The 25,970-nt window shown below is 30.9% G+C and overlaps 1 protein-coding gene across 2 annotated transcripts in view; it reads right to left on the minus strand.

Moving 5' to 3' along the window:
• LOC146541058 (neural/ectodermal development factor IMP-L2-like) overlaps positions 1-25,544 on the minus strand; it is a 46,996-nt gene extending 21,452 nt beyond the window's left edge. The window contains exon 1 of one of the 2 annotated variants that reach the window (XM_085194202.1): positions 25,272-25,544. The gene's annotated coding sequence lies outside the window, so the exon portion shown is untranslated. Of the gene's footprint in view, positions 1-4,929; positions 4,953-25,271 lie in introns of those variants that run through there. The other variant, XM_085194277.1, reaches the window with a different exon arrangement.
• Positions 25,545-25,970: the final 426 nt, after the last annotated feature.

A 25,970-nucleotide genomic window follows, 5' to 3' on the forward strand; every position in this document is an offset into this window, starting at 1 on the left:
GCCCTAAAACCTTATCTTTTGCTCGGGAGCCGATAGGTTCTTATTGAGTATTGCGTCATAACTACTGATCGTACGATATCCACGTGTTTCCTGTAAGTGGTAGGGTGTATAGGATTTGTTATAATAATGGGATAGTCTTGATATATTAAAAGAAATACATTAACATTTTCTGGTGCATACCAGAGTAAGCAAAGATAGTATGTTTTTGATTAAAATAAGTTATATTATATAGATGTTAAAACATTTCATGAATGAAGTGAGAATGTAGTGCTTAATAATTTGATTCTCTATTCTCCGCCAATTTTAAACTGAATCAATTATAATTATCATATAAGGCTTTGCTATTACTTTTGATACTTTTATCTTTTATAAAAAAACATGCTATCAAAATATAACACTTTTTATATAAAAATTCAACGTAGTATATTGCAATTATGCAATAAAATGATAAAAGAAATCAATGACAAGTGATAAAAAATACAATCAGACGTCGAGAATTCGTTTAAAATCAGCATATAACCTACATAGATAAGAGAAATGTTGAACGTTAATTTAAATAGGATTACTATTATAAAATATTTCTTGAGATAAGTTTTTCGTCGGTTGCCTTTTAAGTTGGTTTCCTTATCTCAGTGTTATAATATACTCATTTTTTTTATTTCTATTGTATTTGAACGAGAAGCGGTATTACTCTTATGAGGAAAACATTTTATGTTAGACTTAAAAAATGCAACGGGGATTGTGGGTTCAATTCCCACTTAACCAATAATAATAATTATTTCTATGCTCTGGTAACAATAAAAACTTGGCGTAAACGTTGGCGTGGGAGATAAAAGTGTTTTAATACTACACATTCCTAATATGTTACGAAGCTATGTTGTGTAGATAACTATGCTATTAATCTATTAAATTTTATTTTATGTTATAGTTACACGCTGTATCTCGCACATAGTAAGGCAAAAATGGCAAACATGTAGATGTTTAAAATCCTGAAAATAATTATGAAAATATCATATAAAAAATTTAAAGTTTCTTAAGTAAAGCAATAATTTTCTTGAATTCACAGGCATTAAGGTCAATCAGGCACATGTCAACTACGCGATATAAATGCCCATTTAAAAAAGACGTAATTTACGCAGCCGGTACGATAACACTATCACAAGACGTGCGTTAAGATAACAGGAAGAGGCATTGGCATGGGTCAGTGTGACCAAATTTTAAAATTATTAAGAGCTTACTGGATAGGAGTTTTCTATAACACCAATTGTTTCAGATTAGCTTCCAACTTTTAGCCGATTTCTGGACTAATTGCGTGACGTGACCTTGATATATAGAGAAGATAAAAAAGACAAATTTACTTGTAATTTTCTAGTAAAAAATGATATTGAAAATTAAGAATTTGTTTGTCTGTATCTGTGTTCTGGTTGAATGAAATAGGAATGCTTAATCTTTTAAAAACTACTAAGGAAATTATTTAGGCTGCATTATACGAAAAGTGCATTGCGGATAAAAACCTTGATACGAATTTAACGGATGGCCGCTTTATTTTAATGAACGTTTTTGACATTTGAATTTTTTGGCATTTAATTTTATATCACTATAATAAGTGATTTCTTGCTTAGAAATATTGTACTTGTAATCATTTGAAAAATTTTCATTCTTTCTTTTCTTTTCAATTCTTCATTATTTTCAAATTCAAATCCGTTAGCCTTATCATAATGATAAGATATGAATGATAATGACTTAATGCTATGATTATTTATTATACTCTTTAAAATAAAATATTTCAAAAAGTAAGTTCAAATATCGATTTAGACTTACAATCATTTGATTGACAGATTAATGTTAATTACACTACAATGACGTCGTTAAAGATAAAATTTCCTAATATTTCACAATACTACTTACGATTAATTGCTTAAATTATTTTTAAGAAGAAAGGTTATAAGAGGTCAAAGGCTATCAAAGTACATGTTCATTCTTAAGATTCAGAGATTAAATAGGATGCGGAAAAAGTGATAAGTGAAATATTTTAAACAAAACTATTCTGTTATAAAATCAAATAAGGTTAACTTAATTAAATAAAAAAAAATATTTTGATTTCCCATAAAACGTGACGTTGATAAACTAATTTGTAAACTAGACTATATATTTCTACAAACAGTTTTTCTACAAATTGAAGCAAAAATACAGCTATTCCATATCAATTAGAATAAAGTACTTTAAGACCATATGTCAAATTATTGAAGTCAACAAACTGCGTATCGAACAAAAATCGAGGCGTACATGATAAGATTTATTATGAAGATATTGTTATACTTTATCTCATATTATAAACATCGTTTCCGTGTTTTCTACATGTGATTATTTCAAAGTTAATATCTCAATCGACAAAATTGCAAGTCTTATCATTTTGCTTTGTTGCTTTGGAATTGACAAAGTAAAATAGTTTACTAAAATATTTTTCTTTTTTTTTTTGCCTTCCTTAAAATAAATAATTAGAAATAGATTTTTCCATACATGATATGCATAAATCTTGCATTACTTTTCTAGTACAAGCAAACAATATTCGGAGACTATTCTAATGTCAATACTTATTTAAAATATTATTGGAACGAAGTTCCTTATTTTTTATCGTTTCTACATTTTCTAAATACTTAATCTTAATCTACTTTGCAATCTTATTATATTCGATATACGGGGTTTAATTATCACAGGCAGACAGGGCAGGGCAGCTTAAATAGTAATTTTATATGAGATAATCTACTTGTGATAATCAATCATCTAATAAATGTATGTAAGTTACGTGATTATATTATCTAGATATTAGAACGTACTAGTCCGATTTTAATAGAGATTTACTTTATCTTAAAATATTACAGTAAAAAAGTGTATTGTGATTTATTTTTATTTTGTCTATCAACATATAATAATAATTGACAATAATAATGACAAAAAAATAAATAAATAACTTTAATATCCCGAAATTTCAAACACATTGGGTCACCCCGCTTCATTCATAGATTGGTAGGAATGCGCTCACTTCCCAGAAGTAAACGTCACCGTCCACCCGTAACTGTCGTTGTCATATGCTACTTAGTGGCGTCCTTCCTGTCTTAAGATACAGTATTATGTTGAAATCTTTAATTGTTACAGTCTAGACTTTTAATTAGAAATTTTGTTATGTTATAGTATTTTATTAATTTTAGGATTCCGTAACTAAAAAGAAAAGAAACAGAACCCTGATAGGATCACTTTTGTGGTCCATGTGTAAAGACCGTTTTTCTTTAGATTGCATGGAGGTATCAGGTATCCAGGTCCACGGTCCCTGATTAGTGTATTTTGTATGAAATTTACTGAGTAATTTAAACCGCCATAGGTTATAAATGATATATCATAGAAAAAAATAATTACAAACGTATATTTCTAGTCCATTTCACACAGAATCAGTACTTTCGCAAACTTAAGTTTGTCATATTTTATAAAACACAAGGAACCTTTAACCTACATAATGAAATTGTACGATAATTTGGTACAGCGACTCGCACTTGACCGCTTTTACGATTTTAAAATGTTTCAATTTGAACCACAGTGATACCTAGCTAATCTTATAGGGCATTCAACCGAGCAAACTCCTCAGATTTATAATATTAAATAAAATAAATAAATGAATAAAATAATAATTTTATTTTAAACACTATAGACGTCGGTTTAGAATTTTGAATGTAATAGACAAGTCATGCTCCGAGTCACGTAGATACGTATACTTTGGAATTTTTCTTATGACGGACTATATGCTGTTAATTGATTGATATATTACTTCAGACGTTTATTAAAGCTTAAATTAAATTTTAATTGCATAGTCTGTGTGGTATATAAAGAATTATTATAAGGAAAAATATATATTTTTAATTATTATTACCTAATTTGTAGACTACATTATATTCAATTTACTCCCCAAGGAACTCGGGAGCCTAGTGTGAACTTTTCCCAGTGTCCGCTGAATTCTGGAGGCATTGCAGGACGCCGCCCTTTACCTCATTATCAGGTCAAGAAAATGAAAATATTAAATATTTCATTTCCTCGAGTGGAATCGAATCCGCAACCCCGCATTTACAGTCACACTTAACTATAACTGTCTCTATATTTTTTTATAATATTTTAAAAGTGTTTTTACACATAATTATAGCATTATAAATATATTAAAATTCAAATACAAAAAAAGTAATTGATATAAATTATTATAACCGTATATAAATTTCACCGTGGCGGGATGTGATAGCTAAAACGTTTGATATAGATGGTATGTAAGAAACGTAAATGGAATGGAATGTAAAAAGAAATTAGTTATTAGTTGAGATGTTACTAAGAGCACACGTTGGCTATTGCTTCTAATTCCACATGGCTGAGGTACCCGAGGTAACTCTGACCGCCAGGTGCATTGAGTTACCTGCTAATTAAAATATACCTCGATAATTGACTATATAACTATTTTTTTTAATTCGGTAGTTCCTGAGATTAGCAGGTTCAACCAAGCGAACTCTTTGGGTATCGATAATAGTTCTTAGTCGTTTTCGTATTAATAATACTAAACGCGGCGTTAAAATCCGACTGACACGTTGAATATCGTTAACTGATAAAAAGTGATTGATTTTTCATTATATTCTGCTACTACTACTGCTGTTTCTTTCACAATCTATTTAATAATTTATATTTAGTATAAAAATTACAATTATGAAAAAATAATATCTTCACGCTGCTTCACACATATATCGGGGTAGGCAGAGGTAATCTAGTGTTAAAGCACTCCGTTCCCCAAGCACTGTCTAATTTTTGAGACATTGCATGTTGAATTGCGAAACTTAACACCGTGCTTTGTCTCTGCCAATCTCAATTACAAATTGCATATTAGTTAATTAAAAGCTTTACCTTGAAGCTTTTTAACACTAGCACTTAACTGCCTCACAAAGTTATATATCCGTTAAGCAAACCGAAACCGAAAGCTCACTGACGAACAAACACACTGTACTAAGCTTGTATGTGTCGATTATTTTCTTTTATATAAAGATAAATCCTGCGGTTCTCAACAGTTGGGCGCAGGTGTAGTGAACATTTTGTACTGTATAATATTTTATTTTAATATATTTTTTTAAACAAGCTTAGATTAGTATATTTGTCTATGCTGATTTAAGAAGGAAAAATATTTATTATTTATTTGTTTATTAAAAAAAATAACGTGGTTTGAGGCCGTCGTCGGTACTGTAAATACAAAAGTGAAGATGTCAATTATTTCAATGTACCATACTGTACCTGGGGGCAGAGTACCTCGAGCACTTAGTATATGCCCTGTGCCGTAAAGGCAACCAGGATTGTCGGTTTTATAATTATACTAATTTATTTATTGATTTATATTCTTTTGGACAAAGTTATTAGAATGATTCAATAATAATTTATGAGATTAGATTTTGTGGCGTAAAGATTAAAGAACATACATACACGAATTGCTTGATAAAAGCAATTAAGTAATAATTTATTCGATTTTTTTTCCCTTTTATTAGTGGAATCTATGACTCGTGTGTGAAGCAAAAAATATTGAAGCAAACAGTATTTCCATTACGGATTAGATAATATAAAAAAAAATAGAAGAAATAATCTATATAAAACCAACAAATAATATATGTAGCTAGTCATTAAATAAGAAATAAGTGGTAAATTATCGATTTAGTAATGAAGTACCTACAGCGTTCAGTTCCGCAACACAGACTTGTCTCGAAAATGAGCAGAAAGCTAAAATATATTTTTTTTGTTATTAGAAGTCATGACATATCTCAATTTTTTGCTTATACAAAGCTAATACAAAATCTAGCCCCTGAATCTAGCTGTACTTTCTCGAATACTTTGAACAGAACGCCTATATTTTAGATTCACGCTGCTGCACACAGCAAGGTGAGCAAAAGGGAACCTGGGTACCTAATATTAAGACACTCCGTTCCCATTACGATACTTCCGGTTCACACTTTCCGCCAAATTCTCGACACATTGCGGCACCAGAGCGGCGCAATGAAAATATTATATATTTCTTTTCCCCAATTGGGAATTGAACCCACAACCAGCGTACACACGCTTGTGCCCCACAAGTCACTGCGACACTACTATAAACTTTGAAAACCTATGGCCGGTAACTAGTAGATCGGATACACGATCAAAATTTTTTTTCTAAAAAAAATGGAGATCAGTCGTAAAATAAAAAATTAAGGTTGTTAAGGAAATTTATGATCATTTTTTGTTAATGAAATTTGAACTTTTAGTGTAAAATTTTAAGGCTTACTTTTATTTTGGCCATTTAGTTACAATGTTGCTTCAATTTGAGTAATGGTATCTAGTATGGGCGTTGAAACGAAATAAACCTAGTAATTATGTGAGTGCTGAAATTATTTGTAGTGATGTACTAATATTATTTTTTATTTTGTAGTATTTAATTGAAAATTCTTAATTTAATTGTGTTTTTTATGGACCACTGTTGCTGCCGAATCCTTTTTTTTCATTACACGATGTGTTCGTTCATATTTATTTTCAATGAAATGGAGAAGTTGATAATCTTCTCTATTTTTTTAAGGTAATATCTGATTTGCTACTTAAGTTGAGACTTTGACCCTTAAATTACCTTGCACTATTCTTTAATATCTTAAGTAAAATATTTATTTTTATAAAACCTCATATACACTTAACGTAAGCCTTTCTCAATAACTTAAATATTAAAATATTTTCCGGTGCGAATAAACAATCATACAGGATAGGATTTAAATAAAAAAATTAAACGTACATCACTACGTTTTGTTGTCATGCAATTATATTAATTTACTCGTGCCTCTATTCCTAACTTCTTTCGCTGTTTTACTCGGAATCTTTAATCTCGACTCGAGATTACTTTTTAAGTTTTTTTTAATTAATTATCTGTAAACGTCTTAATAAAAATTCTGTTATTTTTTATTTATGGTGTGGCATAGATGTTATTTATTGAACTTCAAAAGTGTCGTTATAGATTTATGTTTATGCATATGAATTATTTTAACAAGTTGTAGCTCGCAACTCCACTTGCGTAAACTTCAAAGTGTAAATCTCTCTTTCTCCTGTCCCGTTCTCTCTGGCTGGCTTAACTATACAGATATTTTTATTATGTCTAAATTTGTTTATTGTTATATATGTATTTATCTTCACGATGTATCCGCATCTAGCAGATGGAACCTGGACACCTAATTATAAGTCAATCCGTTATCCAGTTTTCGCCGAATTCTTGACACATTCCATGTTGAGTGGCAGAACTCAACGCCGCGTTTTGCCTCGTTCACAGAACGAGGAAATGAAAATATTTAATATTTCGTTGTTTCGAGTGGGAAGTATTAACTTTTATAATAATAAGGAGATTGTATTATAAAACGAATCTCATAAAAATCTTTGTGATTCATTAGATTCTACTTAGTCAGGTTTATCACTAGCAGGTAAACATAATCTTTAATATTTTAAATAAATACAATTATATCACGCGTTAATTTTTTGCTCATACAGAATATGTAATTCGCAAAATTAAACAAACTGTACTTTATATTAACACTCGTCGCATTCAAACTTTTTTCTTTAAAACATTTTTAAATATTACGTCACCTCAAAAGAACTGACTAAAGTGAGTTGTAAAAAAAGTACCACAAAAAGTATAAGATACCAAAGGATAAATAAAAAATATAAAAAAGCTTAGTAAAGTAAAAAAAAATGACAGTATGTCATTTTTTATCGGCCGAGAAAGCGCTAGGTGAGTCAGACCGAAAAGAGGATGGGTAAAAAAATGCAACAAAAAACAACGGCAGGTGTGTTTCGAAGGACGAGTGCCGATGAAAGTCGTTTTGCGGATTTAACAAGTATTAGGGGTCGGTTTGAAGGAGGAAAATATTTTTGTTATTTCATTATTAAATTGTAATTCCACACATAGGGAACCAAAATTCTTCTGTCTTTTTTTAAAAACTATACACGATGTATCCGCATTTAGCAGATGGAACCTGGACACCTAATTTTAAGTCAATCCGTTACCCAATTTTCTCCGAATTCTTGAGACATTCCTTGTTGAGTGGCAAAACTCAACGTCACGTTTTGCTTCGACAGTAGAGCGAAGAAAAATATTGTGGATGTTCCTTTTATTAAAGCTTATAACACCACTGTATTATTACAATTTTTTAACTTTACTTTTTATCCTGCATCAAGCGGGACAGGTGTGTGGACATTGTTCTTTGCATATAGAGTGGTTGACATGGCGTAGGAAGAGGGGGAGGGGGTTATCCCGTGCCCCCCTCCAGAATAATCTGGTACCCCATACAAAAATCAACAGGAAAAAGAGAATTTATGTTAATATTTTAAAAACTAGAAAACACAAAAATATCTAGTTTTGCTTTTCAATTGCCCAAAACCTTAACCTGCGTATTATTCAGTAAAGAGTCTTCTCTACTGTTTTCCCTAGGCAGGTGTGATTTTGGTGCTAAGACATGTCATTATCAGTTTTCGAGAAATTATTGAGAGAAAAAGAGACAATATAATACTTTCAACTTATTAATCCTACAGAATCCTACAGAACCGAATATATCTAAAAATTTTAATTTTGTATGTGTATCGTCGTACATAATTTTATTATATTGCTTCACCAAGCGATTCTAAGCCCTAATAGCTAAGAAATAGAATCCATTTTACCTTACAACACACAATATCTACATACGATTACGAAAAAAGAGGTATGGCAAAAGCATTTCTTCGAGTGCTAATTCATTTTCACAAACGCAATATAAAAAAAAAATTGTAATGCAATGACGTAAGCTTCAAACTGGCTACGTGACCTTCTACTTGATTATATATAAGAAAAAATATGTACATCTGTGTGTACTATAAACTTTTAATTCTTTGACAGAGAGAGAGAGAGAGAGAGAGAGAGAGAGAGAGAGAGATAAATTATTTCCTTTATTTATGTAAAATTAGTCACATTATATTATTTTTTATAAGCTTTTATTTAACCTGCCGTGTTAGTTAGTTATATGTGAAATCTTGCAAAGTCAATTTGACCCAATTCTTAGTATTCAGTTGAGCTGAAGTTTGGATTACTTCAGTTCTGATGACAATTAAATTTCATATAGTCGATATTGTTGTTAACACAAAATGGCCGCCGCATTAAAATGATGGATTATAAATTTGCAAACAAAGAAAACCACCATGAAATAAATGAAAGCTTATTTTTTAAAAACTTTTTAAATTTATATATATATTTATATATTATCTTTCATATATCGAAGAATAGGCAGAGGGAAGTGAGTGACAAGACACTTCATTCTTTGCTCTCCACCCAATCATTCAAAAGTAATTTCTCAAATAGAATTTAGCCTGCCGGGCTGGGCCGACTGGGCTCTTGTGCGTTAATAGAGAAAATTAAGCACTTTTCAAATGTTTTTTCGAGAGTGACGACGCGACGTTTCCGTTTCTCCTTAAGAGAAATCTTGTAACTATTCATAATTGTAGTAATATATTATTACAATTATATGGACCGTTTATTTTGAGAGTGGTGTAAGTCCATTTTCTTTTGTTTCGAGAAAATTAAAGGTTAGTATGTCGATGATTATGCAATTTCATTTACCGACCGATTTTAAGTTGTTCAAAACATGGGTTTTTTTGAGAAATTAAACACGGACAAGTTATATATAAAAAAATTACATTAAATTAAGCATGAATTACGTGATAGCTCATTTTTCTCAAAAATGGACTTACACCACTTTCAAAATAAACGGTCCATATAAAACTAGCGGACCTTAGCGGCCTCGCCCGCTTGAACTATATGAATATTTATTAAATATATTATAATTGTTTTCTTTAGTTGTTATAGCGGCAAAAGAAGACACACTTTAGATTATGTTTAATGGTTCACAAGCAAAGTCAGGTTAAATTATTATAGCAAGTTACCTTGGTAATGGCCTGTTTTACTTTTTGCGGTAACCTGAAGCTCACGACAAAAAGTACGACAAAAAGTAAAGTATTGCGTAACGATTATGTCGTAATATCCGACATTTTTTTTTTGCTATATAAAATATTTTTCTGTATAGGTTTTCCAAAAAAAAATTTTCTATATAGGTTTGTTTACATAACAACCTTTTTAATATACCAATATATGTAAGAAAAGCATGCAATTTACATGCATAATATATTATACTTATCATGGCATGGCATGAGAGCCAATGGTCTAACCACCGAGGATGCAAAAGACCGTGCAAAGTGGAGTAGTTTGAGTAGGAAGGCAGACCCTGGTAATAGCCGGGATTAATCCCAGCAAGAAGACTTATCATATTGCTTCTTTATATTATTAATCTCACGTAGATTTGCTTTATCCTTGTAGACACGTTTTGGGTTTTCCATTTTACGAAAGATTTCGATTTTTTACTTTTTTATTAATATTTCTTTTAATTCCTTTAAAATTAAAAAAATATTACGTAGGAATAACTTTTGTTAGAAGACTGACTAAACGTGAAAATAAATTCTGCTTCCGTTATTCAACACGGGATTCTTCCAGAATTTGGAGAAAAGGGGGGGGGGGTGTTGTATAATGAAATGGTGTGTCTTAACACTAGTTTACCCAATTTCCTCAGCCTAACCTGCTATGTGCGGGATGCAGCGTGAAGATAGAAAAAAATAAAAAAAATAACACTTTTCAACGTATCTATATGACACATGACGCACGCGTTGAGCTTGACAACCATAATATATAGGTCATGTAGATGCAACGTGGAAAGTTCTTTGCATGTACGTCATTGTTTCATATGCATGCGACTTATGAGACTATTGAGTGAGGAAATACAAAAATAATAAGAAAATTTAAAAAAAAGAAAATTATAAGCTATAAGTTTCTATAGCTAATAATTTTCTTCTATTTTCTTCTATAGTTTTTCTGTTAACGTGAGAGTTGTGGGTTCGATTCCTATCTATATATGCAATATCTTAAAGATTAGACGACAAGTGGGGTACTTTGCTATAAGCGGGTTTTAGCGTGAAGCTGCTATTTCCCTTCGTATGCCAATTTGTTTTCCCTATCCTATGAAAGAGAGAGAATGAAAAGGTTTTCTTCTATTATAAAAGTTCATTTATATATTGAGGTTGATGGAATACGGCAGGTTGCCGATTCAATATTATAAAGATAAATAATAAATGAATAATTTTATATGAACGAAAACTTAAAGTTGGATGTGTGATTTCTCTGATGTATGTTTCTTAAAAAAATAGAGTATCTTCATGTTAGATTAAAATACGAAAATTTTTAGTTGTTTTAAAAAGGTCGAAGTTCTAAATTTATATGTCCAAAATACAATTAGCACACGAGCGATCCGTTATGATTTAAGGAGTAAGTAGGTGAAATATTAATCAAAAGGGAATTTAAAGTGATTTTTATTATATTAGTTATTTTTTTATTTTTTATTTTTCCGTCGGCCGTCGGTTGTTGAGGTTGTTGTTCTGACTCTAAGCTCGACGGTAGTAAGTTCGTTTCCATTCGGGGAAGTAAATTATTTTCATTTCCCCTCCCAGTTACCAAGACAAAGCCGTGGCGTGGATTTCTGTCACTAACGATACAATGCCTCGAAAATTGAACCGAAAGTGGAACCTAGGGATACTAGGTTAGGTTAGGTTCCCAGAGCTAAGAAATGAAAACATTTACTTCCCCTGAATGGAATAGGAACCCACAACCGCTACGTTTACGGTCAGACAGCCTCTAAGAGACAATAAGATATAATTCGGCGCCATATAATAAATGTTAATCATATGCTTTTAAAGTGTAAAAGGAAAGCGGCAATTAGTTAAAGCAATTATTATTCAAAATTATCAGCTTACATTATAATAATATGTAACTTTATCTAATTCTGTGTAATTTGTAAGCTTAAACTGCCTGTTAAAATTAACTTTTATAGCTTTTGTTAATTTATTGTCATTTTGATGGTGATTTTGTTCTAATTTGCCCTCTTTTGTCCTCTCCTTTACTTATCTAATGATAAGTATAGGAGAGGGAACTCATTGAAAGAACATAATGCCACATTTTGACAAAAAAGTTAAGATTTTTTCCTCAGTTTATATTGTATCGCGCTTAGCAGGGTAGGCAATGGAAACCTGAGAACATAGTGTTAAGACACTCCGCTCTCCATTCAGATACTTTAGTTCAGACACAGAATTCTTAAGGCATTGTGATGGACTCGCGACTCCTTATCAGGGCGAAGAAATAAAAAAGTCAAATATTTCAGTCCCGAAACGGGAATCGAGTCGTACAACTATCGCGCTTAAGATCACACGCTTCTGCCTCTCCGTCATGACGACCTCAAAATAATTGAAATATACACTTTCCCCTAATAAAAATCGAACCGGGAACCATCGTGCTTGTACTGACATTATTTGAACGAGCCACTGTGCATATAACACATACATATATAATATATGATATCCTTTATATTATTATAATGATAGATAGAATTAACAGCAAGTCATATAATGATGTAATGTTTCAAAGTCCAAATCATTACGAACTTCCAATCTAGTGTCGCCATGCAGTCTCTCGAAGCCAATTGACTGTACGTTACAGAGTAAGTATTGAACAGAGTAAATAAATGTAGAGAATGTAATTTTTTTTTAATTTAAAATTGTAAAATAAGACAACTGTGAACGCGATGGTTGTGGGTTCGATTACTATTTGGAGAAAAGAGTAAAGTTATTTTCATTTCCCTGCATAATAGACCATCGTCTACCAGAATTGAATAAGTGGGGTGTTGAGCTTGGTAACTCAACATGCAATGTTCACGCAGCTGACGTTCACGCGGCGTTTATTTGCTCTGTTGTTGAGGCATTACGCGGAATTGAGTTACGCAACTAAACACACAATGCTTCCGAAGCTTGGTGGAAAATGGAAAACAGAGTGTCTTAATACTACGTTCCCTCTGCCTACCCTGATGTGTGCGGAAAAAAAAATACACAAACTACTCTATACAAAACCGTATGGCAACAAGTGAATTCGAAGGCGGTGGTCTCATTTGATAGCAAATCACTTCTATTACACTTTATTGGGAGTCAATTCACTCATTTGTTAAGGGCGCAGGTCGCGTTGCCCTTCGCTTAACACTAGATTCTTTTACTGTTTTAATATTTTTATGACGAATGTATAGAACAATATATTTAATTGGCAGTGCTGGGTATTTTAAATTAAAAAATAATTAAAGGTAAAATGTACGTTTCTAAATTGGAAAGAATATGGTAATCGTTCCTTCTTCTTTATCAACTTAAAAAGGGAAAATAAACTAAATTTCGTAAGCATATGTAACCTTGTTCACATATTTCTCAAAAACTATCGGAATAATCCATCTTCATTTAACTGAGGTATATTCAAAAATCTTTTCAATGGTTTTTTGAGATATGGGTTGGGTATCTACTTTCGAATGGGAACATGACTGTGTAAAAGGAAAATGATAACAAAAAATAAAAAATTGGATAAATTGCAGTTTAAAAACAATTTCCCTAAAATATACCTTTGTATGTTTGTTCTAAAATGTACCGTATACCGTAAAATGCGGTAAGTATATTCTTTCCTTGAACCCAATTTCGTCGTTAGATCCGTTACTTCGAGATTGAGCAACTATAGTATTATTTATGAGGCCACCGTAGTCCAAGTGTACCGTACCGTACCCGATTGAAAACAATATTTTTTTGTTAGTACAAATTCCTAATATCCCGCATATAGCAATGTACGCAAAGGAAACTTAGTGTTAGACAAAATTTCTCGAAATTTTCAAGAGTTTTGTTACTTGAAAGAGTAAATGAAAATATTATCATATCAATATCAGCTTTACGCTGTATCCCGCACCTTTCCTTTCCTTCTTTCAGAAATTCCCTTCTCCACTTTCCGCTTACATTCAGACACTGTGACCAGCCAGAGTAGGCTGATGTCCATACTAGAGTTTGAATACCAAAATTTTCAGTATGGAAAATAAAAAAAAAATCTCTAGAAAATATCTCTAGATACGCCAATGCGGGAATCCACAACCATCGTGTTGACAATCATATGCTGTACCACTGCGCTACTACGGTCTGGTATGTATGTCTAATTAAATACGTATTAATGTATGTCGAGGATAACTCACGCGTCATAGTGACGTAAAACGGGCGTTTACTTCTTACTAATTTGCAAAAAAAATAGTTATTGTAGATTATTAATGATATTTTAACAAGAAGCGATTTTGGTTTTTTATGTAGTTTTTTGTAATAAGCAAACATAAGAACGGTTAAAGCCGGATTTGGTTTTTTTTCCTGTGAGATACTTGATGGATGCATAGACTACAATAATTAATTTAGTTGGACTATGAAATTAAAAAAAACATGGTAATGGTATGGTGGTACTTCATGTAAAAAAACACAGTATCTCCTATATATATAAAAGGACTTGTCCTCACTGACTGAGGTAAGACGCACGCACAGCCGTAACCGCTAATGGTAGAAACGTGAAATTTGGACAGATGTTTACTTTCGTAATCTGGACATCCACTAAGAAGGGATTTTGAAAAATTTTAACCCTAAAGGGGAGAAATAGGGGTTAAAAGTTTGTATGGAAAAAAAATTAAATCGGCACCGATTTTTATAAAATTTGAAATTTAGATTTTTAAAAGCATTTAATTGAGAATGTGTTTCATCGTTTTCTAGAATTCTCTCCCTAAGGGTGCAAATAAGGGGTTGAAAGTTTGTATGGAAACATCTTTAAAACGCCACCGATTATTATAAAATTTGAAATTTTGACTCTTAAAAATATTTAATTAAACATGTGTTTCATGGTTCTTTAGAATTCACCCCCTAAGGGTGCAAATAAGGGGTTGAAAGTTTGTATGGAAAAATCTTTAAAACGCCACCGATTATTATAAAATTTGAAATTTAGACTCTTAAAAATATTTAATTGAACATGTGTTTCATTGTTTTTTAGAATTCACCCCCCAAATACGCAATATATACGCATCCGCTAGTATAATTATAAATGTAAAAAAACACGTATTGAAAAACTAAAAGAAACCTTTGAGTTTCGGAATCCTAAAACTGTATTCTTATTTACTTTATTTTATAACTTCACGCTATATCCCGTACATAGAAGAATAGACTGTTAACAATTTAAAGACCTATGAGGTCCCGTTTCTTATCAGCAGGCTTTACGCCTGGTTCTAGTCCCAGTGACTAGTCATTGTCTGCAACTTTGTTTGCGTGGACTTTAAGGCGTAAAATGGAAAATTTAGATTTCTCCCGCTCCTGTAGAAATTTCTGACAAATATAAGAGTTGGAACGGAGTATCTTAATAAAAATCTTAATATCTCTCATACTACTCTTACACTCCCTAACCTACCAGTTTCCTCCAGTTTCATCTGTTCCTTGTCCGTCAGTCATTAAGTAACGGATGAGTTTTACATATATATAACAGATAGTAGATGATAAGACAATAATAAGCAAATACTCGTATACAACAAGAATAAACGTGCCTATATAGGTGTACCGGTGTCATTGACCCTAGTGTTATCACACGTTCTGTAAATAGTTTTTCTTTTACTTCTACATAATATGTGAATGATAATAGACAAAAGTGACTTATTTGTTACATAAAAATATAAGAATAAAAAAAGTTTCACGTTTTTTAAATATTTTCATGTATAATTTTGTACTTTCGCACAGTCTGTCTATATATTTTACTGAAATATATGCCTTTTATATACATCTATATACATAAATAAAATTATAGTGTATTTAGGCCATCGTAGAGCATGCATCGAAATTTGGTATTAAAGCCGCCAGTTCAAGTGAAGCTTCAGATGAAAGGGCTCTAAAGGGTTAAAATTAGCCTGAATTTCAGAAAAAGCTCGAGACTTCCGAACACGGTGAGCGAGACGGATTTGCGCTTGTCCGGTTTTTTACCACCAACCAAGCCTGTACTTAAAAAATGTCGAGTGAAACTGAAGCATGAATTTTATCCCGATCCCCTGAACCTGGCACCCATACAGAGCTCTCCATTCTTTCAGTCGATAAAATCTATAATTAGTCGAGTATTAGTTAACATTTAGCTTGGCTCTCATTTCATATTAACGTTTTTGATGGGATATTTTTTTTATATAGTAATCTAATATCCTATTTATTAAAATCCTTCAATTACTTCAAAAATCTGGCTTCAAGCCACTTTAGTATGAGATGAATCTGGTCTTTAATATGATTAAAATTCGACCTCGATTTACTTCACAGTAAGTACACTAAATTGTGTGTTACTAAGCATATGATACGTGCAAAAGATATGGTACGTGTTATTGAATAATACAAAAGAAAAGAGAGAGATATTTTTGTTTCTTTTTTTGTTATTTTTCTGTAGTTTTACGCTTCTCCCAAATATAGTTAGGTCGGCAGAGAGAAATTGTAGTTGAGATACACCCATCTCCACTTTCCGCCATATTTTTCTGATATTGCTAAGTGACGAAATTCAATGCCGGTTCTTTTTGAATTAATATTAATAAATATAATTAATAAACAAAAATGCATACCCTAATTTCCAAACAGAGCAAGGAATAAATAGAGTCGCTTATTTATAAAATAATAAATAACTTAACACTTTAAATTATAAAATAATACTAAACGAAAGAGCTGGAAATCTTTCGATAGTATAAGTCGCCGTGAAGAACACGTGACGTAGACGGGTATTGTGCCGCAACGGAATGTTTAGTACAGCTTTGTAAGGTATGCAGGTTGACATCTAGGTACGTCTACTAAATTTATATATATATATATATTACTATATAGTTATATAAATAGTCGTGTTTTTCGAAATGCATATCGTTATTTTCACGATATATATACAAATAAATATTTTTTTAATTTTTGTCTTTCTTTCTGTTGGTCCAAACTATTCTCCAGAACAGCTGAACGGAAACCGAAGCAGGTTGTGGGTTCAGGTTTGATCAAGATTCTCAGTCGAGGAAATGAAATGTTCAAAGCGCGGTGTAGAGTTGCGCCACTCAACATGCAATGCCTCCAAGTATTCGACGGAAAAATCCGTTTCATAAAAAGTGTTAGTAAATCAAATGCTTTTGAACAATTTAAATTGTTGTGTTAATTAAAAAGCAGATTATACTAGTATTGATTTCTATGAAACGTTCCCGTTCTCACTTTAACCATTTCCGTCGTTTCGTATCTCAACGATGATCATTCTCATTTGTAATTTTTATATGAAAATGTGACGTCACAATGGCTAAAATGCATAGTAATTTTGGTTGAAATTCGATTCCCGTTCAAGACATGTATTATTTAACATATTGTCGATTACCTACCTACCTACCAAATGAGCACCGCCATAAAATATAAAATGTCCCCAAAATGTCTTTAAAAAAATCAACTTAAAAAAATATTCCTACCTCGAAAAAATAAATACATAATATAATTAAATTATTTTTATTTATTTAATAATAAAGCTCGGTGCTAAGTTTTGCTATTCAACTTGTAATATCGAATTCTGACAAAAAGTTAGGAATGAAATATAACTTTACTAAAACACTTCCGTTACTGACCTACTAAGATATCAAGGATTTCTCGAAATTCCTATAGAAATGGGATTTTACGTTTCATAGTTCACTCAAACGTCTTTACGGCCACTAGGAATGTATAGAAAGATGTTAAGGTGAAATATGGCTAAAGATTTCATCAGCCGATATGTAATAAAATTGTACTGGTAGAAAGTGGAGAATGGAATTTGGTATGGACTAGCTTCTCATAAGTGTGTAGAAACTAATGTCAATTATATTCAAATTAAATGTCAAAATATTTATGTATTAAAATTCAAATTCAAATTCAAATTCAAAATATTCTTTATTCAAATAGACTATAATAGTCTTTACTAGTGTTTTATATAAATAAAACAATAGTAAAGCAATATCTTAAATAACCACAACATTCCTTCCGATTGTCCAAGTCAAAATCTTCATTCTTACAAATATTATTATAACAAGAAAATAAATATTTTATATATTTCTATTATGAAACAAACAAAGTCACTTATCTAAACTAGTGTTAAAATCACCTGATAAAATTGCTTATATGTAACGTTAAAAGCATTCTAAGAATTCACCGTGCCCTAAATAATTACATATATTTAGTTACATTACATATACATATATTTAGAATATTTATGCACGTTTGTTTGTCTCTACGTTATTTACAAAAAAACAATATAACATGAGATCGTGGTAGCAAAAGCGTGTTTTTATAAATGGTTATGAGTTTGATTCCCAACTCCAATTTTATAGGCATCGTGTTTAGTAGCGGAATTTAACGCCGCGCGTACCATCGCTTTTACAGTCACATACTTGTCCCCTGCGCCACAACTGACCTTAGGTGTATACAGTATAATATAACACCTATTTCTATACAGACAAATACAGGTGAGATATATAAATCAATGAAATTGCTGATTCGACACACATTTCATTCATATCTAGAAATTTATGATTAGCTTCATTTTAAATGCTTTCTTTATATGCTATTTAGAATTCCAATAATTTGTTATAAGCGAAAAAAAAGATGATTTAGCAATATGATTATTTATTACAAGCTTGTACCTGCGGGTTCACCTGTGGCCAAATGGAAATTATTTAGCATGTATGACACAATATATAAAATTCCACGTGCCCGGGGTAATCTGATCAACCCAGGACTTGCGGCAGACTGAGAGCTGGCAACCCTTAATTTTCCAATTCCCTATGCGATTTTCTTTAAAATGATGTGCGATTCATATAAAAAACATATTAGCAATAGCAATTTTCTCCAAAAACGAGTTACGAAAAAATGTAATTAAAGGTGATTGCGGCAGGATTCTTCTAGGCAACCCAAATGTCTGTTCTACTAATCATGTATTATTCATTAATATAAGTTTAATGAAGAAAACAGATCCCTGCATATTTAGGCGATGGGATCTTAAGCCATATGGGCTGACTGTCAGTAGAATCACTATGCCTACACTGTAATAGCTCAGTTTCACATTTTTTCATTAATTCAGGTATTCATTAATTCAGTCTTTAGGTGGGTTGAATATAATATGTTTTTTTTAATTAAATATTATAATTAAAATAGCAATTTCTAGATAAATAGTCTATTAAATCTAAAACCGCTAAGTCGGTAGTTTAAAGCGACCTTGAACTGATTATGCACTTCAAACGTACGATGACTTTTAGTCTTTGATTTAGGGTTGTCAAAATGTTATTTCTATTTCTACGAGGTTAATTTTTTTAGCTTCATGCTGTATCTAGTGGCGCAACTCAACGACTCTCTTTGTCGAGTAAAAAATAAGTTTATATCATTATAAATTACTGTTTTATCTAAAAACTTGCCGTTAAGAATTAGATGGGCTGAGGCATCAAACAATTTAATAAAAAATAATCTCGATATTTATTGGAGCACAGATAAAAATGTTTTTAATTAACTTAAAAATAATTATACTTTATAATTTTTTTTGCATAACAAAAAATATTTTATATTATAATTACAAATTGCACAAAAAGGTACCTACGTATATTTTTTGATTTTTTGATTTTTTTTTACTTATTGTTAGTACCTAAATCTTTAAGAAAAATTTAGTAATATCAAAAATCAAAATAATTCTTGTTCGTTTATCATGTATGTGTTATGTTAAAAATATAAGCTAAAAATAAAGTAATCTGCCAAAGAAAAGTGGCCTAAGTTATATTTCTTTTTTTCCTGCTTTCGGTTTAAAAGGCTAAGAGATGTTCTATTAGAAGTTGAAACTACCGTCCAATTTTGTCAAAATTGACTGGGAAAAGACTTACTTTATAAAAGAAATGAATCCATGATCTTTTTGAGTATGTACTAACAGGGTCAGGTATATGGCTAATATAAAATATTGTATGTATCTATTTTTGTTTACTTTTGTTTATAATAATCTTTTACCTTCACGCTGAATCCTGCAGGGAAACCCACTACTAAGATACTCCGTTTACCGTGTACCGCAATTTTTTTGACATATTGCGTGTTGAATGGCAGACAAAACGAAAACGCGAGGCTAAGAAATGAAAATTACACATTCTCTCAAATGGAAATCGAATGCACTACTGTCGCGTTTTCAGTCAATCGTGGTGCTGCTGAGCCACAATGAGTTTACAGCTTATAATATAACAACCAAGAAAGAATATTTATATATTTTGTTAAAATTTTTAAGTTAGGCCTTTTGATATGCATAGTTTAATAAGATGCGATATAACTAAATAAGATATTTAATATTACTTAGTATACTTTGGCTAATGCGTGTTCAATTGTATACACAAACTTACACCTGTATATCCGTCATTATAACAAATTAGCATTCGGCGTTTTATCAAATATTATTGACATTATTCATTTGATATACTGATATAATAAATTATAGTAAGAAAATATTTTTTTCAAGAATTAATTGAATTTTGTATAATAATTTAGAATAACGGGATTTGAAGCAACTGCTCTGTTTAAAAACTTCATATTAATTTAAAACCTAAAATATTTTTTCATAAATTACAAAAAAATAATCAATCAATAGAAAATGGGAAATAATAAAATATGGAAATTTTTAGAACTTTTAACATATTTTCCCACATAGAGGGGCTTTTGTTCACTTATTTTAACGATAAACTACATGTAAATTGGCGGTACTCAACGCTACATCCTGTCTAACATTTAATTATTTTATTAGTAACATGAAAATCTTTTCATATTTCAACCCAGATACAAAAATGACCTTTTAATGACTTTTAAGGTCATATGAAAGTCAAAGAAATCAATTAATACGTTTCCTTTGCCCAATATGTAATAATTAATTTTAAAATGCATAATTTTAATTGCTCTTGATATTGCATCAGGATACGCCCCTAAATAAAAATGTGTTAATTAATTGTAATTAAAACTGTATCTAATTACAACTTTAAGCCACGATTCCTTGGCTTCATGATTCACGATTCATGATTCATGATGATTCTATGATAGCCTAGTGTCAAGGCACTCCGTCCATTTCTTACTGTCCGCGTTCGTGTCAAGACATTTTGAGGGGCAAGAAGTTTTCTGTTTTCCGTGACAACAGAAATCTAAAAATGCATAAAACCAAGTAATACCAAGTAATAGTGAGGTATAATTATTACAATAAATTCTTAAACAATTACTTTACCTTATCAGGATATGAACTATGTATACTAACAATTAATAGCTCCAGCTCATTTTAAAGCGAGCAACTGCAATAATTACATATAATAATATAAATATATAAAAAATATTTAAAGGACAAGGTTACTTTTAAAAGTCGGTTCATAATTTTAAATTTCTTCCTCTTTGGATATGAATAATCTAGACATTTTATTTAAACTTTTTCTTCTTCAATTTTATGTTGTATCTATCCCTCATAATATAAGATAGAAAAGGGACCTGAAGTCCAGACACTCCGTTCTCTTGTTTCCGTCTAAATTTAAGACATTGAGTACTTAATTGTTTTTTTAAAATAGGGGTCTTAATTTTTTTAAATACTAAATAAAAATTTTAAACAAAGAAAAAATATTTATTTCGAATTTACATAAAGTATCGCGAACTTGAAAGATGGGCATGTGCTCACTGAGAATAAAGTACTAATATTTACTTAATTATTATCGACAATGTTGTAATCGCATTAAAAGAAACAATTATATCATTTTTTTACAAATATTGTAATTATTTATTTATAATTGCTATGTTCTTCCTTACTCTCTTTTTTAGGCATCGAACCTGCTACTTCCTCATTAAAAAAGGAGAGTTTATATATATATATATATATCTATAAGGTATTTTTTATACCCACATACTTTGCATGTAAGTATTTAAGGAGAATTTCACATATTCGCATATTTAAATCTAAACCGGTTACTTTGGAAATGTAACCTCGTTATTTTATTAACTCGCTAAAATTTTAATTATTTTGCATACAGTTAAAGGTAAGCGTTAATTGTGAATATTTTTATTCAGCTATAAAATATATAGTGAGGGAACCGTGGCGCAGTGGTACAAAATCTAAAGGTAAACGCATTGGTTGTGGGCTTGATTCATGCTTGAGGAAAAGAGTTATTTTTACACGCAGTGTTTCAAACTCGGGAGAAAAACGGGAAAGGAAGTGTCTAACACACAGCAAAACTTTTTTTTAACATTATTCAGCTATATCCTATACCTACCTACTAACAATATAAACCTATACCTAATTTTTGAACTCAGCTATTTTTTTAATTTATGGAAATCGAAGCTAATACTATCATTCACGGCACATCTCATGTAAGCCAAGATGGTGTAAAAGAGTAAATATAATTATATGAAGATTACCTAAGTAAGGACATATTATAACTACTTCCTTATTATACGCATTTATATATTATTTCATAAAAAAACAATATGACCGTATAAATATAAGTTTAAATATATAAAAAAAATTCGTGATGCAATCTTCGCATTAAAAACTGCAATCACACAAGGTAAGTGAGTTCGAATTCTCTAAAATGGGAGTATTTAAAAATTAAAGGATTCACATTAATTTTCGATTTAAATACGTGATGTATCCAGCAAATAGCGGGATAGGTAAAGGAACCCTAGAGTTGTCTTGTTACCAGAGCAAGGAAATTAAAATAATGTAGAGAGAGTACCGATACTCTCCCGAGACAAAATCGAGCCAACAACTGTCATGGTTTCTGTCAAATGACAGTTGACAGTTGTAGAAAAAAAATCATTTTGATTATATTTAGTTAAGATATTTTTCTTTCAATAAGCAATGCACGTTATGTAACTTGACTGGGATAATATTAGTTATAAGAAATCTTATATGAAATATGATCTCATAATCATCTGACGTGGAAGTCTGTTTTAATTAATATCATTTAGGAACTATATGCCAGTGTATTTATTCTCTTATAATATGTAGGTGAAGAGTTTGTTTGGTTGGACGCACAAATCTCAAGAAGTACTGGTTCGAGTGCAGACTCAACAATCAGGATGTATTTGGTAATTTTCTTCATGAATTCGATTTGATCATAAATTTCAAATATCTGCCAAATCATAGAATATCGGCAAACATACGTGGGGGTAAAATACGTTGATTAGTCAATCGCGTTACACCCTGTATATAAACCCACAATGTAAGGAATAGGTGCATGCGTATATAAAACATTGTAAAGACCCCCATATCAACTTTATCGAGTAAGGAGGATTATGAAAAAGTAATCTCAAAATCGATTAAGCATAATCTAATCTATTTTAATTATTTGCCTAATTTGTTTCAACAAATTTTTATTTCGGAGAGTAAATTATTTAAAATTAGCTTCAGCCATTTGGAGAGTATATAATATGTAAATGAATTAAGTCAGCTTGACGTTGTATCCCTTACAGCTGAGTAGGCAGAGACACAAGGCACTTCGGTCCTCACTTTAAGGAATCAAAATATTGTATGTTGACTGGTAGCACTCAACGATGTGCTTTGTCTTGCCAGAGTTGCGAAATAAAATAATCCATTGCTTGGAATCCTTCCAGTATCCTCTAACCCTTAGTTCTATGTAGAAAGATACGTTCTATATCTGTATGTAGGTATACTCAAGTAAGGTTTTACTACTTTGTGAAAATCTCATTCCAAATTACCCGGTAGATATGTAACAATATATATTTCCGTAATTTTTTTTCAGTTTCATGCCTTATTCCGCAGGGAGAGTTAGGTATGGAGAATCTGGTTTTGAAACAATTCGTTTTCGTCTCCTCTTTCCAATTTAAGACATTATCAGTTAAGCGGCGGAACTTAACGCCGCGCTTTGTCTTAGTAATCTGTTCGATTTAAGCACTTGAAATATCCGAAAATATTCTTTTCTTTAGTCTAATCGATGATTGATATATTTCGTCATCATTTGAAAATGGGAAGAGTAATTAATATTAAAAAACGCGTATGAAGGTCAAATCAAGGACACAAAAAGGCAATAGATTCGATTTTAATGTTAAAAATGATCTAATATTTTTTATCAATACTTAAAGATAAAAGTTTATAACAATACCGTGAAAAGAAACGGTATTACTCAACTATTAATTTCAAGGCTTTTTGCATTTAAACTATTGTAATACATATTATAGAACATTCTTCGAGAAGTATCTTTTATATTTTTCATAAATTATTTCTTTTCATCATCTTTCAAGAGACTGTCGCAGCAGCACAGTGTCTAACTGTAAACACGATAGTCGTGGGTGCGATTCCCACTCGGGGAAATGAATTATTTTCATTCTGTTCTGCCACTTTACACGTAATCTCATGACAAAAGTTGCAGGGAACGGAGTGTCTCATCACCAGTTACCTTGCTAACTATATGCGGAATAAAGTATGAAGATAGATATTTTTCTTATCATCTTTCAAATCGTATTAAGGAACGATCACACCGTTGTTCAGTTTCTATCTATTTAACAAACAATTTATATTAAAATTGTAGTGATGGAAATTTCTCACGTTATATAAAGACCAAAGAAAGAAAAAAACAATAGTGAAAATATTCAATACAACGAGGTAACCAGAAAAATAGAGTGCCAAACTCTTTCCCTTTGTCCACTATCACTAATCAACGTCTTCATAGATACCCCCCGGGAGGTGCTTCTGTTTTAAATATATACCATTGATCTCTCAAAGATCACTTGAAGTTTCTCTACCTCTCTTACCATCTTTTATTCCATCTCTTATCTTATTCAACCTAAGTGAGGAACGAACCGATAACCATCACGTTCGCACAAAAATACATATCATATTTACGTAATAAAATGTAATGATAGTCGTAAAATACATATAAAATTTATACATAATAATTATATGCCGTAAAAATCAGATTTTTTTTATTAACATATGAAAATCTTTTAAATTGGCACTTAAACTTATATTATTATTATTAGGTTGAGACAGTTTTTAAGCGCGATGGTCGTGGGTTTGATAACCGTTCCGGGGAATGTCCGTACCTACTTCTAATATTTTCGTATCAATATCCGATTAGTTTCTGGCAAAGGCAGATACACTAGTCTGTAGTGTTATAACACTACCCAGCAAAATGCAATTCAAAGTATTGTATATTTTAAATGCTTAACTCAAATAAAATATAAAATAAACTATTTTATATATTTAATAAAAAAAATTAAAAAAAACTCACCTGAAAAAAAAACTTCCTAATACTGAATAAAAAAGTGAACCCCTCCAAACGTTACTTAATCGCGAAATACATATAATACTGTATTCGTGACAAATTTAGCATTTTGTTACAAAAAGAAAAAGTTTATTCTATCGAATACCCTTCACAAATGTAGGTACATCACTAAAAATCACAAGAAACTAAAAAAAAGTCCAGCAATCTATTCAAAAGTGGTTCAAATAGTGACGTGAACGACTCAGTTGGCGAGTATCGATAAATACGTCTTAAGTACGCGAATGCACAGAGTGGAATGCCGAGTTATATTGTAAAAGGCATTATCAGTAAAGTATATAATATATTAAAATGTCAGAAATAAAATACGATTACATGGATTTTCAGTTTCTTTTTTTGCATGAAAATAATCACGAATCTTTCATACAGTGGGATATGAAAGGAGAAATCTTAGTGTCAACACCCTCTGTTCTGCATTTTACGTATTTTTTTTATTTGTAGAGACAGAATTTAATTATCGATAGGAAACATATCCCAATCATGATTATATTTTTTTTCGCGCATATAATACAAAGAAATATTTTATATAGGAAATTTTTAGTTTTGTCAAAGAAAATTAATTTTACGTTTTTTAAATCAAAACGAAAATGCATAATATAACTATTATAAATATTTAAAACATTCATTATTATTATTACAGAGACAAAT

Source organism: Heliconius melpomene, chromosome 1 (assembly GCF_056956725.1).
Source record: "Heliconius melpomene rosina isolate 202511_hmr_F chromosome 1, ASM5695672v1, whole genome shotgun sequence".
NCBI classification, from domain to species: Eukaryota; Metazoa; Arthropoda; class Insecta; order Lepidoptera; family Nymphalidae; genus Heliconius; species Heliconius melpomene.